Genomic DNA, 14519 nt, shown 5'->3' on the forward strand with positions numbered 1-14519 from the left:
ATAAATTTAGTTAGAACGTTGTTTTGTGAAGTCTTTTAAAGAAGAAACTTTACCAGGAGTTGTTATTAAATTTTAATATTAGTCAACAGTCCAATTTAATGATATAAACAGGAATAAATAAATTTTTGCAGATATTTACTATTAAAGCAAATATTAAATACTCCCACTGAAATCAATGGAGATTGACTATGTGAAACTGTATATTATACTTCATCAAATTGTAAAAAGTATGTCTCAGCCTCAGCAAATTTTATTGTTTGATGCAGTAAAATTTTATGCGCTACCATCATCCATTTAAGTATGAAAATAACTCGACTTTCATACGCATGCGGTGGCCAAGCGCTCTAAGTGCCAGAGACTGTTCCTATAAAAATTTGAACAACTACATACTGTATCGACAAAATCAGTTACTCATAATACAGACAAGCATGCAATCACTTAGATGCACGGCGATGAAAAAACAGACAATCGGAGAAGGGAGGGGGGTGAAATCAGAAACCCGAATAGAACCTTGTGCTACGAGAGTAACAGTAAAAGCCGGAAATAAATAATTCAAAATAAACAAATATAAAATAGAACGAAATAAAATATATTTTTATTATTTGAAATGATAAAAATAAGGGTTTAGAACAAAAATTAATAATATGGTTGAATATGATAAAATAACGATCGACTATGAAATTATATGGTAACTGTTTAGAATCGTGGCTCCACGTACTTTTTAGAAGGAAAAAACCAAAACTAGAGCAATGGCTATGAAACCAATTTCAACTGCAAGCATTCGTCGGCGAATTGAAATTACATTTGCTTAATTAGGTGTTTAATAAGCGTCAATATGATATAAGTGTATACTAAAGGTGTAAAAATGCTCAAATTTTGGGTTTTTCATTGAAATTTTTCAGTTCCGTGCTGCACTGCACTATTTGACATATTTTCCATTTCATTCTATGTATTGAATCTTTAGTCAACCACCAAAAACTTAAGGTATATGCCCGTTTGCCATACTGTTTGTAGTTTCATCCTAAGTACGTTAACGGACTCATCAGTAAGGCTATGTTAACGCACTCTTGCCTTGGACTACATCTCTTACTAGTACGGGCCGGCGTAAAACAGTGTTGAGGGTTTCAGCCGGACACTATACAAGCAAAAGAAGGCAGATACCATCCAAACTACTTGCACCAAAATACTATATGAGCTGTTGTACACAATTAAAATACTGAAAATAACACAAATATGCTGATTTTCACTATTACAAGAGTTCAAAAATTATTTGTAACTCTTAAATAGACCTTTCTATCGCCACCGTCCATCTTACGGTATTGTATAAAATTACTTATATTTATTAGAAAAATTTATTTTCGAAAATTTGCAACATTTTATGCTATTTTTAACAATTTTGTGCAATTCGATTGCAAGGTCTAGATGGATATCTCATGTTAGAGACAAAAACTCATACAAAAAATTCAATCCGCCGTGTAGCTGAACACGTGGAAAAAATTTAATTATAGATATTTGATGTGCAAGCACTTGGAACTTTGAAAAATGTGTGGAGCCCCGAATATGAACAATTACCAATTATATATATCAACTTAGAGATTTTTATTGTTTGAAACTTTAAAATTTATGGTCTGAGTTTTAATTTATACTATAGTTAGTCTAAAAATTATCATCCTGCCAATAGAACTATACAATTCAAAATAATAATTTTTACTATTGGAAATTTTAAAAACTATATATTTACCCTGTCCTTTTTCTATTCAAGCATAAGTATATTTTAACCTCATACATTTTAACCTTATACTTCATAATACAGAACAAAATCACACCCGGGCGCTGCAGTAATATATGGAACAATAAAAAGTATTTATAATTCGAGTAAATTTTAACATTATTTTTTTCTGTTTGATTATAATATTATTAATATCATTGTTGGCACATACAAATTTGTTTATCAGTATTAGTTAACGAATATTGATCATTTCAATGGCGTGTTTGAAGATCATTATTTTCTTTTTGACCACATTTTATTTTGCGTAATCGTTGCGACATAGCTGCTTTCAAGATTTGGTAAGTGTAGGGTATTGGCCCATGCTTTGTTTTTTTAGTCCACTCTTTTTCTTCAACGCGTTTCAAAACGAATTCTGAAAATTAACAAAATTTATACGAATTTTATCTTTATTATTCTTAAAATATTTTTTATTTGTAAAAGTAGGGGAGAGTGGGGGCAATTGAACCAGTAAGCTTAAAAAATTGAAAAAAAATCTGGGCGTCGGTTGACCCTACGGGCCAGACCCAAAACTTCCCGCTGTTTTCGACCTCAAAGAGCTCGAAACATTAGTGTAGATATATTTTCGAGCTCTTCGAGCTCGAAAATGCTATCACATGCAATTGTTTTTTTACGATCTTTTCAAGCTCTAACAAGGTACGTATTATGCTGAAGTTTGAAAATTTAAGAATCGAAAATCATCAATGAAGCGGTTTTTTAAAATTTAGTTCCTGATTATGTTCAGTAAAATAAGTGTATTGAGGCAGAAATCAATGTCAGGGATCAAAATCGAGATTTAAATAAGTTCTGACTCATGTAAGAAACAATAAAATATGAAATATCCGATAAAAATATTAAAAACTACGTTTTATCGATTTTTTTGTTGATAATATGATTCAAACTAAAAACCAAGTTCGATGACATTATATGATCAACAGAAAACATAAAAAAGATGAGTTGGTATGATATCAGGCACATTTAAGTACGTTATATTATGATTTATCCGGAAAAAATAACATAAAATGTTATTTCTTTATTTTTTCAACGCCGATATCTTTTGAACTGATCAATCGATTTTGATAGTTGACGTGGCAATCGGCGCGTTTTATTGAATTCTAGAGCTGATTAAAATTTAAAATCGATCGCGTCAGTCGTTTCGAAAATATTTAGAAAAAACCGTTTTTCACCATTTCTTTCTCCCACGATAACTCTCGAACGAATTATCTGATTTTGATGTTTGAGATAGCAATCGACGCGTTTTATCGCGTACTAGAGCTGATTAGATTTTGAAGTTGATCGTATAAGTCGTTTTTGAGAAATCAATAAAAAACTAAAAAAAAAATTTTTTTTTTTCGTAATTCGCAAATATTTTCGAGTCTATTCGATCAAGTAATTTAAAATTTTCAGGAAAGTCGATGGCCAACAAGCTCTTTCGATTGCCACCTCAACCATTCAAATCGATTCATTAGTTCAAAAGTTACAAAGAGTTTACATACACACACACACACACACACACACACACACACACACACACACACACACTCGGACATCATTCTGAAAATAGTCAGAATAGCTTTCTAGGACCTCAAAACGTCGACATCTGATGAAAGCTCGATTTTCGAAAATCGGAGTGAAAACAATAACTTCCCGAAATTTTTGAAAATCGTCGATTTTCTTAGCGGGAAGTTAAAAATATAAAAATAAGCCGTCCTCTTGGAATTATATTTTAATACACTAAACCTTAGTCTGACCAAAATTTGGAACCAATATAATGATTTAGTTTAAAAAATTCCAGTTTTTGTGTTTTTAGGCATCTGAACTTTTTTTTTAGCTCTTGACAAATTGTTTAATAATTTTTTATTTTTCAAATGTAATCTTAAAATTTTTTTTGTGATACCTTCATACATATATTAGTCATAAATTTCTAACTTTACTTCTAGTAAAATAGTTCTTGAATATTTTTTAACTTCCCGCTAAGAAAATCGACGATTTTCAAAAATTTCGGGAAGTTATTGTTTTCACCCCGATTTTCGAAAATCGAGTTTTCATCAGATGTCGACGCTTTGAGGTCCTAGGAATCTATTCTGACTATTTTCAGAATGATGTCCGAGTGTGTGTGTGTGTGTGTGTGTGTGTGTGTGTGTGTGTGTGTGTGTGTGTGTATGTAAACTCTTTGTAACTTTTGAACTAATGAATCAATTCGGATGGTTGAGGTGGCAATCGAAAGAACTTGATGGCCATCAACTTTCCTGAAAATCTCAGATTATTTGATCGAATAAACTCGAAAATATTTGCGAATTACGAAAAAAAAAATTTTTTTTTTTAGTTTTTTATTGATTTCTCAAAAACGACTTATACGATCGACTTCAAAATCTAATCAGCTCTAGTACTCAATAAAACGCGTCGATTGCCACCTCAAAATCGGATAATTCGTTCGAGAGTTATCGCGGGAGAAAGAAATGGTGAAAAATGGTTTTTTTTGAATATTTTTGAAACGACCGACGCGATCGATTTCAAATTTTAATCAGTTATAGAACTCAATAAAACATGTCGATTGTAGCCTTGAACGTCTTAATCGGTTTATTCGTTTGAGAGATATCGTTTGAAAAAAAATCGTAAAAAACGTTTTCTTTCGAAAACAAAGGCATACAAAAGTATTTTCGAGCTCGGAGAGAAAATGTATCTACAACAATTTTCTGAGCTCAAGGAGCTCGAAATAGGCGGGAAGTTTTGGGGCTGGCCCGCAGGGTCAACCGACAGACCGATTTTTTTTAAACTAATTATTTCAATAAAATCATATGGAGTCAATTGAACCAGTACTCTCGAGGACGATTGAACCACACGAATGACACTGTGAGCATCAGACATGCGCACGCATCTTGACTAAATGTCAAAAAAAGCTAAACTAACCAAGAAAAAAAAATCATATTGGCAGAAGTTTTAAAAGTGATTGTTATAACATATAATATTATAAAAAATAATAAATATTATCAGAATTGTTGTAATTTTAGTTTTAAGCTGTAATAAATAGTAAATCAATTATTAAAATCATTCGTTTGCGGTTCTAATAATCTTGGTTCAATTGTCCCCGACTAGTGGTTCAATTGCCCCCGTAAAGGGGACGATTGAACCATTTGATGCAGTTGTACAATTTCGTATTTATTGAAAATTTTCATCATTTGGTAAGTTATGAGAAATGATAGTCTATATAATAAATTATAATTTCCTAAAAAAAAAAGTTATAATTTTGCTTTAATTCATATAAAAAAAAATGTCAAAGTATTTTTAGTTCAACTGACCCCACTCTCCCCTACATATAATAATAAGGAACGATATAAAAAATCCAATAATTAATACTTACGAATAATACTATCTGACGCTGCCGTATTCAATGCACGATAAATTTTATTAGTTTTGCCTTTATTACGTGGAGGTTGGCCACTAAAAGTACAATCCAGAATCTTTTTATGTTTAAAAATGCCATCCACCAAATGACCATGATTGTACCCTCGGTACACCTGTTTGCTAAATTAAACTGGTACTCTATGCAAAAATCACCGTTACCAATATCAACCATCTATAAAAATATACAAAAAAATTATTGAATCGAATTGGTTTTGATTTAAGCTTGATCGAACATTGAGGTAATGTAAAGATGAAAAACTGAATTTTTAATATTGATGTTAATCGATATTTAACACATATAAAATACATAAAAATATGACGGAAAGTTATTGTGTAATTAATTATTGAAAATCAAAATTATATATGATTTTATGTAATTACTTAAAATACGGTAATGGCAATGAGATAAAATTATGTATAATTGCATATAAATTTATATGTTTAAAGTAAAATCATTATTGTCGATCATCATAATTGATTATCCACCATTAATTTCAGGGCCGGTAATAAGTCGTAACATTCACCCTATCGAGCGTTATCTAATATCTGGTCGCCCGGTGGCGCAACTTCAAAAGACTTGGTCCTCTTCCCTCCCTCTTAATCCGTAAATTTGAGAAAAGTGGTCAATTCTTCGGAAGCTGCCGAACAGACCCGAGTGTTAGTGTAATAAGGTGATAATTATTTTATTTAAATATTATATATACTTGGCTGGATACCCGGTATCAAGTTTGTAAATTATAACACATCAATACGTACTGAAATACAAGTTGTTCGATAATTATTGACGATTAAGTGGAGAAGGTTAATTGAAGAATTTTTAATTGGATATATAGTAGAATAATTTTGAATATATTAGTATCATGCATATTTCAACTTATACATCAAGGGCATGATTGGTTACGTAAAATAAATAAATTAAAAACATATTTACATAAAAGTACTTTATTAAATTTCTATCACATCCACTGTATTAAAATTATTCAAAGTTATGTGGAAAAAGAAAATTGCACTTCAAGCTTTCTTTGAAATTTAACAAATATAATGGTCGATTGAATTATAAACATTATAAATGCTTGGAGGATAGCTTAAATTAAAAACATTATTCCCTGGCAGATCAGAATTTATTGCATTTGTACCGTAATTTACCGAAAAATATGGAATTTGAAAGACCGCAGGCTTGTCATAATTTTACAGTAAATTATCGTTCTTTTACGGCATATTTACAGCAAAAACACCGTACTTTTGTTGTAAAATACCATACCACCGTAAAATACCGTATTTTACCGAAAAATCCTGTAATTCTTTCAAGTATGGTAACTACCGTAATTTCTCATCGTTCGGATCCGCCAGAATATAATTTATGTAAGATCGAAAATGTAATAATAAGGTCACAATTGGGCTTGGATTTTGTTGAATAGCTATCAGCTTGCAAAAAATATGTATTTACGTCACCACATACTGAAACCAAAACGGTTTAATCGACGAGTTGCTCTGGTTGCAGTAATCATTAATGTAAGGGTAGATATTGTTTCCTTGCTATAAGAAAGATGAATAAATCAATAACAGCAATGTAAAAAAATTTTCTAAGCCCGAAATAATTAGCAAGTCATAAATTAAGAGAGGTAAGCAAAAAGAAAAATTGACAATATTAAGAAATCTAAAGAAAATGAAAAGCTGGAGAAAATTATTGAAATTTTTATGTAAGATCTAAACTTACTGAAATTATATGTAGGAAATAAATATTCCCGAATATAAAACTGAACGATGTCCATCATAGTAAGATTAAAATGTGGCATATTTAGAGTAATCAATGGTTATTATCATTATTAAAAAACATATATATTTTCGTTATTCTTGTTTATTTCAGTACCGTAAAATTCGAATTGAGCTATTTAATTTTCCGTACTGACTTGCATAAAAGTACTGATGCAATTATAATTCATTCAATTGTAATTAATTAAATTATTATGGTATGTCACTTAGTCGTCTGTATATAATAATCATTAGTTTATGTATAACTTGGCACAACTAATCATAGGTCGCTGTTGACAGCGGACACTTGAGGTACTTAAATTTTGCACTGGTTTGAATCAGTGAACCCAATGCTCATTGGTTTACCAGCAACTTCAAATCACACTGATTCACTAGTGACTTTTTTACTTATTGAATGAACCGGTAGATTTCTTACTGATTTAAATTAAGAGATCAAGTTACACTCCTAATCATTATGAATTTTTTTTTTTTGTATTAATAAATGTGTTTCATCTTAAGAAACAATGTCGCATCTAAAAATCTTTTTTAAAACGTATTTCTAATGAGTATAGAATCACTTGTAAAAAACTATGGAACATTATGGTATGATATTTATCTGAATCTATTACATACCGGAAAACACTGCCGTCATACAAAGCTAAGACTGAATGTGAGGGTAGACACAGTCAGTATAGTATACAAGAACTCTCAGCGTATCTGTCTTTGAGTATATGACATGTCGCTTGACAATCAGAAACACTCTTCTCACATGTCAACACCACACTATTTGTATCGTCTATGTAGGATTTCTCTAGAAGGGACTCGTTCATCTGTCTTGTGCCGTAAATCAACCTTTGCCCGTTGGACTTCTTATTTTATATCGTGTATTAGATTAAACAAATCACATAAAAATGCGGGAAGAAGCTATTAATATCGCAAATATGTCAGCCTGTAAAAATTATGAAAAATTCGCGCAACCATTTTAATAGATATAAAACGAAGATACTGTTATGTAACTAATTATTAACGGCATCATTAAAGTATTTCATTGGCATGTATAAGTTATATGTAAGTATGCACAATAAATTAAGCAAGTTAAACATAAATCATGCAACTGGATCAGTACGATGATGAGATTGTAACAGGGTAATTTTCAACCTTGCTAAATTTGGCCCCTTTATTAATTGATCTTAATAAGGGCGCCACTGGAATATAAGACTCGGCCTTCCAGAACCGGAGATGTTAATTTTAGAAAATTCAGGGGTGTTGAATTTTACAAGAGTGAGGGAGGATGAGGAATTAAATTTATTACACAATATTTTAATTAATATAATTAACAATTTTATTTATCACAAAACAATTTTACCCACCGGGTTTTATTTCACTTATAATTATTTTATCAACTAACGGAGTCCACCGGACTTTATTACCTTGATTAATTAGTCCCCTGGACTTTATTAATTAAAATATTTAATTGGCCTCTGGCTTGATCCCCTGGATCTATATGAAATTGAGTCCCCTGGACTTATACAATTTTGGCAACCTGCCTGATTCCCTGGATCTATTTAAAACTGAGTCCCCTGGACTTATACAATTTTGGCAACTTGCCTGAACCCCTGGATTTTAATAAAATTAGTTGGCTGGACTTTATTTATAATAGCTACCGGCCTGATCCTCTGGATCTAATTATTTCAAAATAATTAATTAAAAATTCCCCTGGAATCATTTTATATCGCACACACACACACACACACACACACGTTTTATTTAATCAATTTACTGTCCACTGGACTTACACAAACACACACAATTTAAATTTTCCTAATTACAAATTCCGATATTAAGAGTTAATTTTAGTAACTATTAATTTTTCCTTTTTTATAATCATTTATTTTAATTCACAAAATTTTCTAGTGTTCAACATTTTTTCCATCAATTGATAGATTTTACTGACTCGAGCTACCGACGCTATCTCTCTCTACTTCGCGCGTCTCAGTCTATCTCTCTCTATTTCGTGTCTTTCTTTCTTCGCATTCAATTTTAATTTCTTTTAACAATTTACGGACATCAACTTATTACTCAAATTTAATTCATTAAAATCTCAATCTTTATCCCGATTTTCACAGCACTTAATTTTATCTTATTATATACCGATTGATTTATAATATGACAATGACTAAATAACTATTATAATTTCTGGCCTCCTGCCGAGAAATTTTACTCTTTAATTTATAATTAATGATTAATATATTCTGGCCTCGCCGCCGAGAATTAATTGACCAAGTACGTGGTTGTTCACCGGATGATACCATTGGCGTCTATCTAGCTTCCCTTGGTCTTTCCTTGGTTTCCGGTCTTCTGGATAAGGCTCACGGCAGATGAACGTCCGTTAGGCTTGTTGGCTCGACCGGCTCTTCCCAATTTTGCTGCTGTCCTGTGGTTATATATTTTCAGCTCGGCGACAACTTCCGGAAAATGGCCTCCCCACTTAACTAATTTTGGGACAGAAGTCCGAGCTTCTTCAATTTGCGCACCCGGCGACAAGTCGAAAAACTCTAACGGGTACTTATTTGGGGTTACGGCTCGGGTAACTGACCAGCCGTGGAAAACCACGATTTTCCTTGATGATAAATTAAATTTTACCCCGTTGCAAGATGATTTTATCGCAACTAACAAAAGCTTGATTTTATTTATCCTATAATTAATTATGAGTATTCCAATGTAATTTCTTATTAATACCCAATAGTTAAGTGAGATAAAACACTTACGCCTGGTGTTGAATGCGAACTTGATTTGTATTAAGATGTGCTGTAAGGAATATTTTAATCGAAAATAAATGTAATTTTACAAATTAATAAATATCATTTAGTTGATTATAGAAAATTAAAGAAAACGTTGGATATTTCATAAGTACAAACTTTAATTACTTAACTTATAGTTACAAAATCATACATCAGAATTTTTGAGTTAACTCGCCCGTCAATTTTTGTGAATTTCCTATGTAAAATCGTGTAGGAAACCTTACAAGAATTTCAACGTTCTCCTAAGAAACATATGATGACGAAGAGTCTTGTAAGTTTTGTACATCATTCTTGTATGCTTAAACCAGGATTCAAAAAATTACGCAATTGTAAAGAATATCGGTAGCCATTCTGGAATGAGAATCATTCCTATTATCTCTTATAAGATCTTACATGACTGATATTTTATTCATAGCAAAATTTGACATTAATTTTTAAACCCTAACTCAAGCATATACAGAGAAAAGAGAATGGTGATAATTACCATAATACATAACCAACCTTATTATTCAAGAAATGGGAATCGATTCTATGGAGAATGGGAATGATTACTAATTTTTTGGTAATATTTAACATGTCACATAGTACTCAGGCTACTGGTAAATATATGACTTAGCAGCTTAGCAGAAGATCTTACTTTCTTCTCTCTCACACCCAAGTGGACGAAAGATATTATCTTTGTTGCTCTAATACAGTAATCAAGAACTTGAAAGAAACGAATATTATTAAAAAAATTAAAGCGCACTTCACTAGATTAGACAGTAGTGCATCAATGTCTCGTCTGTAGTTTGTATTTAGAGATTTTGTTTCTCAGAAAAATTCAGCCAAAAATATCTGATAACCCCTGTTAAAAATATAAGCCTTGTAAAGAATGGTACTGACTATAAAAATTTCATAGTGTTTTAGGAAATTGTAAAGTATTAATTCTGTAATATTTAAAATATTTTTATAGAATTTTACGATGTAAGATTATCATAATTCTATAAACCTTTATAAAATTCCATAACATTTCATCAAAAATTATTTTATGTATAAAATTTTGTAAAATTTCATAGAATTAAATGAAATTATATCAGATCATGTATTTATAATAAGGTGACCAAAAAAAACCGACAATTTGTTTTCGGACCTCGTATAAAAATTAGTTAATTTTGTAAGATTTAAAAACATTATCCAAAACTGAGGTAAATAACGAATTTTTAAAAGGTCACTCACGCATTTTAAAAATTCTAAAAGTGATTGAAATTCGGATTTTTTATCTAAAAAACTTTTTTTTTTCCTGTGATCACAATAGTTTCTAATTGTATAATAAATACTTTGCCAAAAATTTCAGCTCAGAATATCAATTTTAAAACGTCCCTCAAGAATTTTGAATATTAATGCATAGTATGTATGTACTAGTTTTAATTAGTTTTTTTATTTCTTTGTAAAGCAATTAATATCCTCCCACCATAATACAACTTGCTGCATAATAGAAAATATACTGGACGATCTGGAACAATAAAATTGGATGAAATTTGAATACCCAAAATACCTAAAACTTGAATTCAAAAGAAAAAGTATGTAAATATAACTAATTTTTTCTCTGTTTCAAATTCTATTTTTAACTTCCCGCTCAGAAAATCGACGATTTTCAAAAAACTCGTGGTTATTGATTTCATCCCGATTTTCAAATATCGACTTTTCATCATATGTCGACATTTGAACGTGTTAGGATGCTATTCCGCCAATTTCGGAGAGATGTCTCTGTGTGGGTTACCTGCGTTAATATCCCCGGACAAAATATCCCCCGACACAATATCCCCGTGACGAAATATCTCCGCGACAAAATATCTCCAGACAAAATATCTCAGGATAAAATATCTTCATGACAAAATATATGTTGACAAAATATCTACGAATATTTACGTTGACTCCAAAATTTTTAATAAAAGCAATGCAAGATAATAAGAAAGAAATAAGTATATCAATTTCTTGTTAATTTGACTTGCGAAATTGTTAAGTATTATTTTACCGTCAAATTCTAGACAATTTTATTTATAAATTTGCTTACCTTCTAAAACGGTAAGAATGAACACTAACAACTTTTTTTTGTAAAAAATTACCTTTCAATTGAAGAAAAATTAACAGCAAATTACTATTTTCAAATTTTGCTGTCAAATCGTCGTCAAATTTGGGCAGCAAATTTTAGGTGATTTCAACATCAAATTACCGTAAATTTCAACCTAAAGTGGTTATTAAAAAACTTTTATCTGTCCATTACCCCTACAAATTTAGAGTGATCAGAAAATAGCTTTATGATACAACACTTAGTGGCGCACAAGTGTAAATAAACTTACCGCGGCTTAATTTAAATTTAAAATATGAATATGTCTTCAAATAATTTGAAAAAAATTATACAGGTTTGGAATATGGTTTTGGGAAGTTATTGGTTTCACCCCGATTTTCAAAAATCATCATATGTTGATGTTTGAGGTACGAGGATGCTATTCAGACATTTTCGGAGCGATGTCTGTATGGTTGTGTGTGTGTGTGTGTGTGTGTGTGTGTGTGTGTGTGTGTGTGTGTGTGTGTGTGTGTGTGTGTGTGTGTGTGTGTGTGTGTGTGTGTGTGTGTGTGTGTGTGTGTGTGTGTGTGTGTGTGTGTGTAAACCTCTCATATCTTTTTAATGAATGAACCGATTTCGATGGTTCGTTCGGCCTTCGAAAGATTTCTTCTGAACTTAGATTTTTAGAACATTTAGTCGAATATACTCTGAGATATTTAAGAAATACGGAAAAAAAATTTTTTTTTTTCGTTTTCCGTGAATATTTCGGAAACTATCGAATCAATCAATTTCAAAATCTATCCAGCTCTATAACTCGATAAAATCATTCGATTGCTGCCAAGAACGTCCCAATCACATAATCCGTTCGAGAGATATCGTTGACGGAATAATAAATGTCAAATATATATCTACTTCTTTCATTGAATAACATCATAATTACTGAACAACATAACTCAAAACTAATATGTTCTTCTTTATGTAAATCATTGGAAGTGATTTCTTAAAACTCATCATGTTTGCTCGTACCACGATATAGATACAACAAATCACGTAAACTTATTTTTGAGCTAATTATTGAACATAATTGTGAATAAATATGTAAAAAACGCTAATTTATAACTTATTTTGGATTCCAAATTTTTCAATTTTAATATAATACGCAACCCTTTTGAGCTTGAAACGCTCATAAAAAAAGGGAAACAAAGGTATTTTCGGACTCGAAGAGTATTTATACTAATGTTTTCGAGATTTTAGAGCTCGAAAATAGCGGGAAGTTACGGGGCTGGCCTGCAGGGCCAACCGATGTCCAGATTTTTTATTTACAGGTTTTGGGTGTGTGTAATCACAAAAATATGTTAACACAAATGCGTGTAATAGTATTTGCCCTTTTTTTCAGGCATTTTGTGTGTGTGTAAATACACAAATATCTGAATGCACCCGCTTGCAATAAAATTGTGCCCTTTTTTACACATTTCTCCATTAATTATTCAACGATAGGGATATTTTGTCAACATATATTTAGTCATAAAGATATTTTATCCTGAGATATTTTGTCTGGAGATATTTTGTTCGCGGGGATATTTTGTCGTGGATATTTTGTCGGGGATACGTTGTCCGAGGATATTAACGCGTGTCACCCTCTGTGTGTGTGTATGTGTGTGTGTGTGTATGGATGTAAACCTCTCATATCTTTTCAATGAATAAACTGATTTACATGGTTTTTGCGGCATTCGAAAGATTTCTTCTGAACTTAGATTCCCAGAAAATTTTAGATCCTTTAGTCAAATAGACTCTAAGATATTCAAGAAATACGAAAATATAATTTTTTTTTTCGTTTTCTTTAGATATTTTGAAAACTGTTGAATCCATCAATTCCAAAATCTAATCAGCTCTAGAACTCGATAAAAACTTTCAATCGGATAATCCGTTCAAAAAATATCGTCGAAGAAAGAATGAAAAAAAATCGTTTTTTTTTTTTTTTTTTTTTTTTTCGTGAATGTTTCGAAAATTATCGAATCGATCAATCTTAAAATCTAATCAGCTTTAGAACTCAATGAAACGCTTCGATTGTCGCGTTGAAGTCCAAAATTTATTTATTAGCTTAAAAGATATCGGCGTCAAGAAGTGAAAAAAACAACATTTTATGTAATTATTCCCAAGTAAATCATAATAAAATCTAAGCGGCAGAGGCAGCCGACCGGTTCGCGTGTGGAACGGGCGATCATTCAAGTTAAGCAGTATCGAGCATGATCGCTGTTTGGCTGGGTGACCGCTTGGCCATACGTTGGGCTTGATCGGAGGTCTCTGTCCGTTAGGCACGGGCTGAGGAGCTAGTGATCGGTAAAATAGGAATTTTACCTACCACCAGAGCCTCACCTAAACCGAACTGTGCTGGCAATTAGTTTTCTCTGTAGTTTCCCTTGCCCCTATACCCTCACAGCTAAGGTGGGGAAGGTAGGATATCATCATGATGATATCGCACAGTCTAAGCACAAGTTGGGCCACAGCCGCACTATGAAGGCAGAAAAACGAAGAAACAGTTGGAATATGAAGGCAAGCAAATGAAGGACTCTGAGGGGCGGCGAGCCAACTAAGGAGAATGTGTACGAGCAGCTAACCAACTATAAGGAAAGCAATAGCAATCAATAAGCAAGCAGCAGAGTGGTGAAGTGCAGCGGAGGCGCAAGAAAACGCAGAGAGCACATGGGTGACAGTGGAAGGGCAGTCAACAATGTATGTGAGGCAGAAT

This window comes from Microplitis demolitor, chromosome 5 (genome assembly GCF_026212275.2).
Source record: "Microplitis demolitor isolate Queensland-Clemson2020A chromosome 5, iyMicDemo2.1a, whole genome shotgun sequence".
NCBI classification, from domain to species: Eukaryota; Metazoa; Arthropoda; class Insecta; order Hymenoptera; family Braconidae; genus Microplitis; species Microplitis demolitor.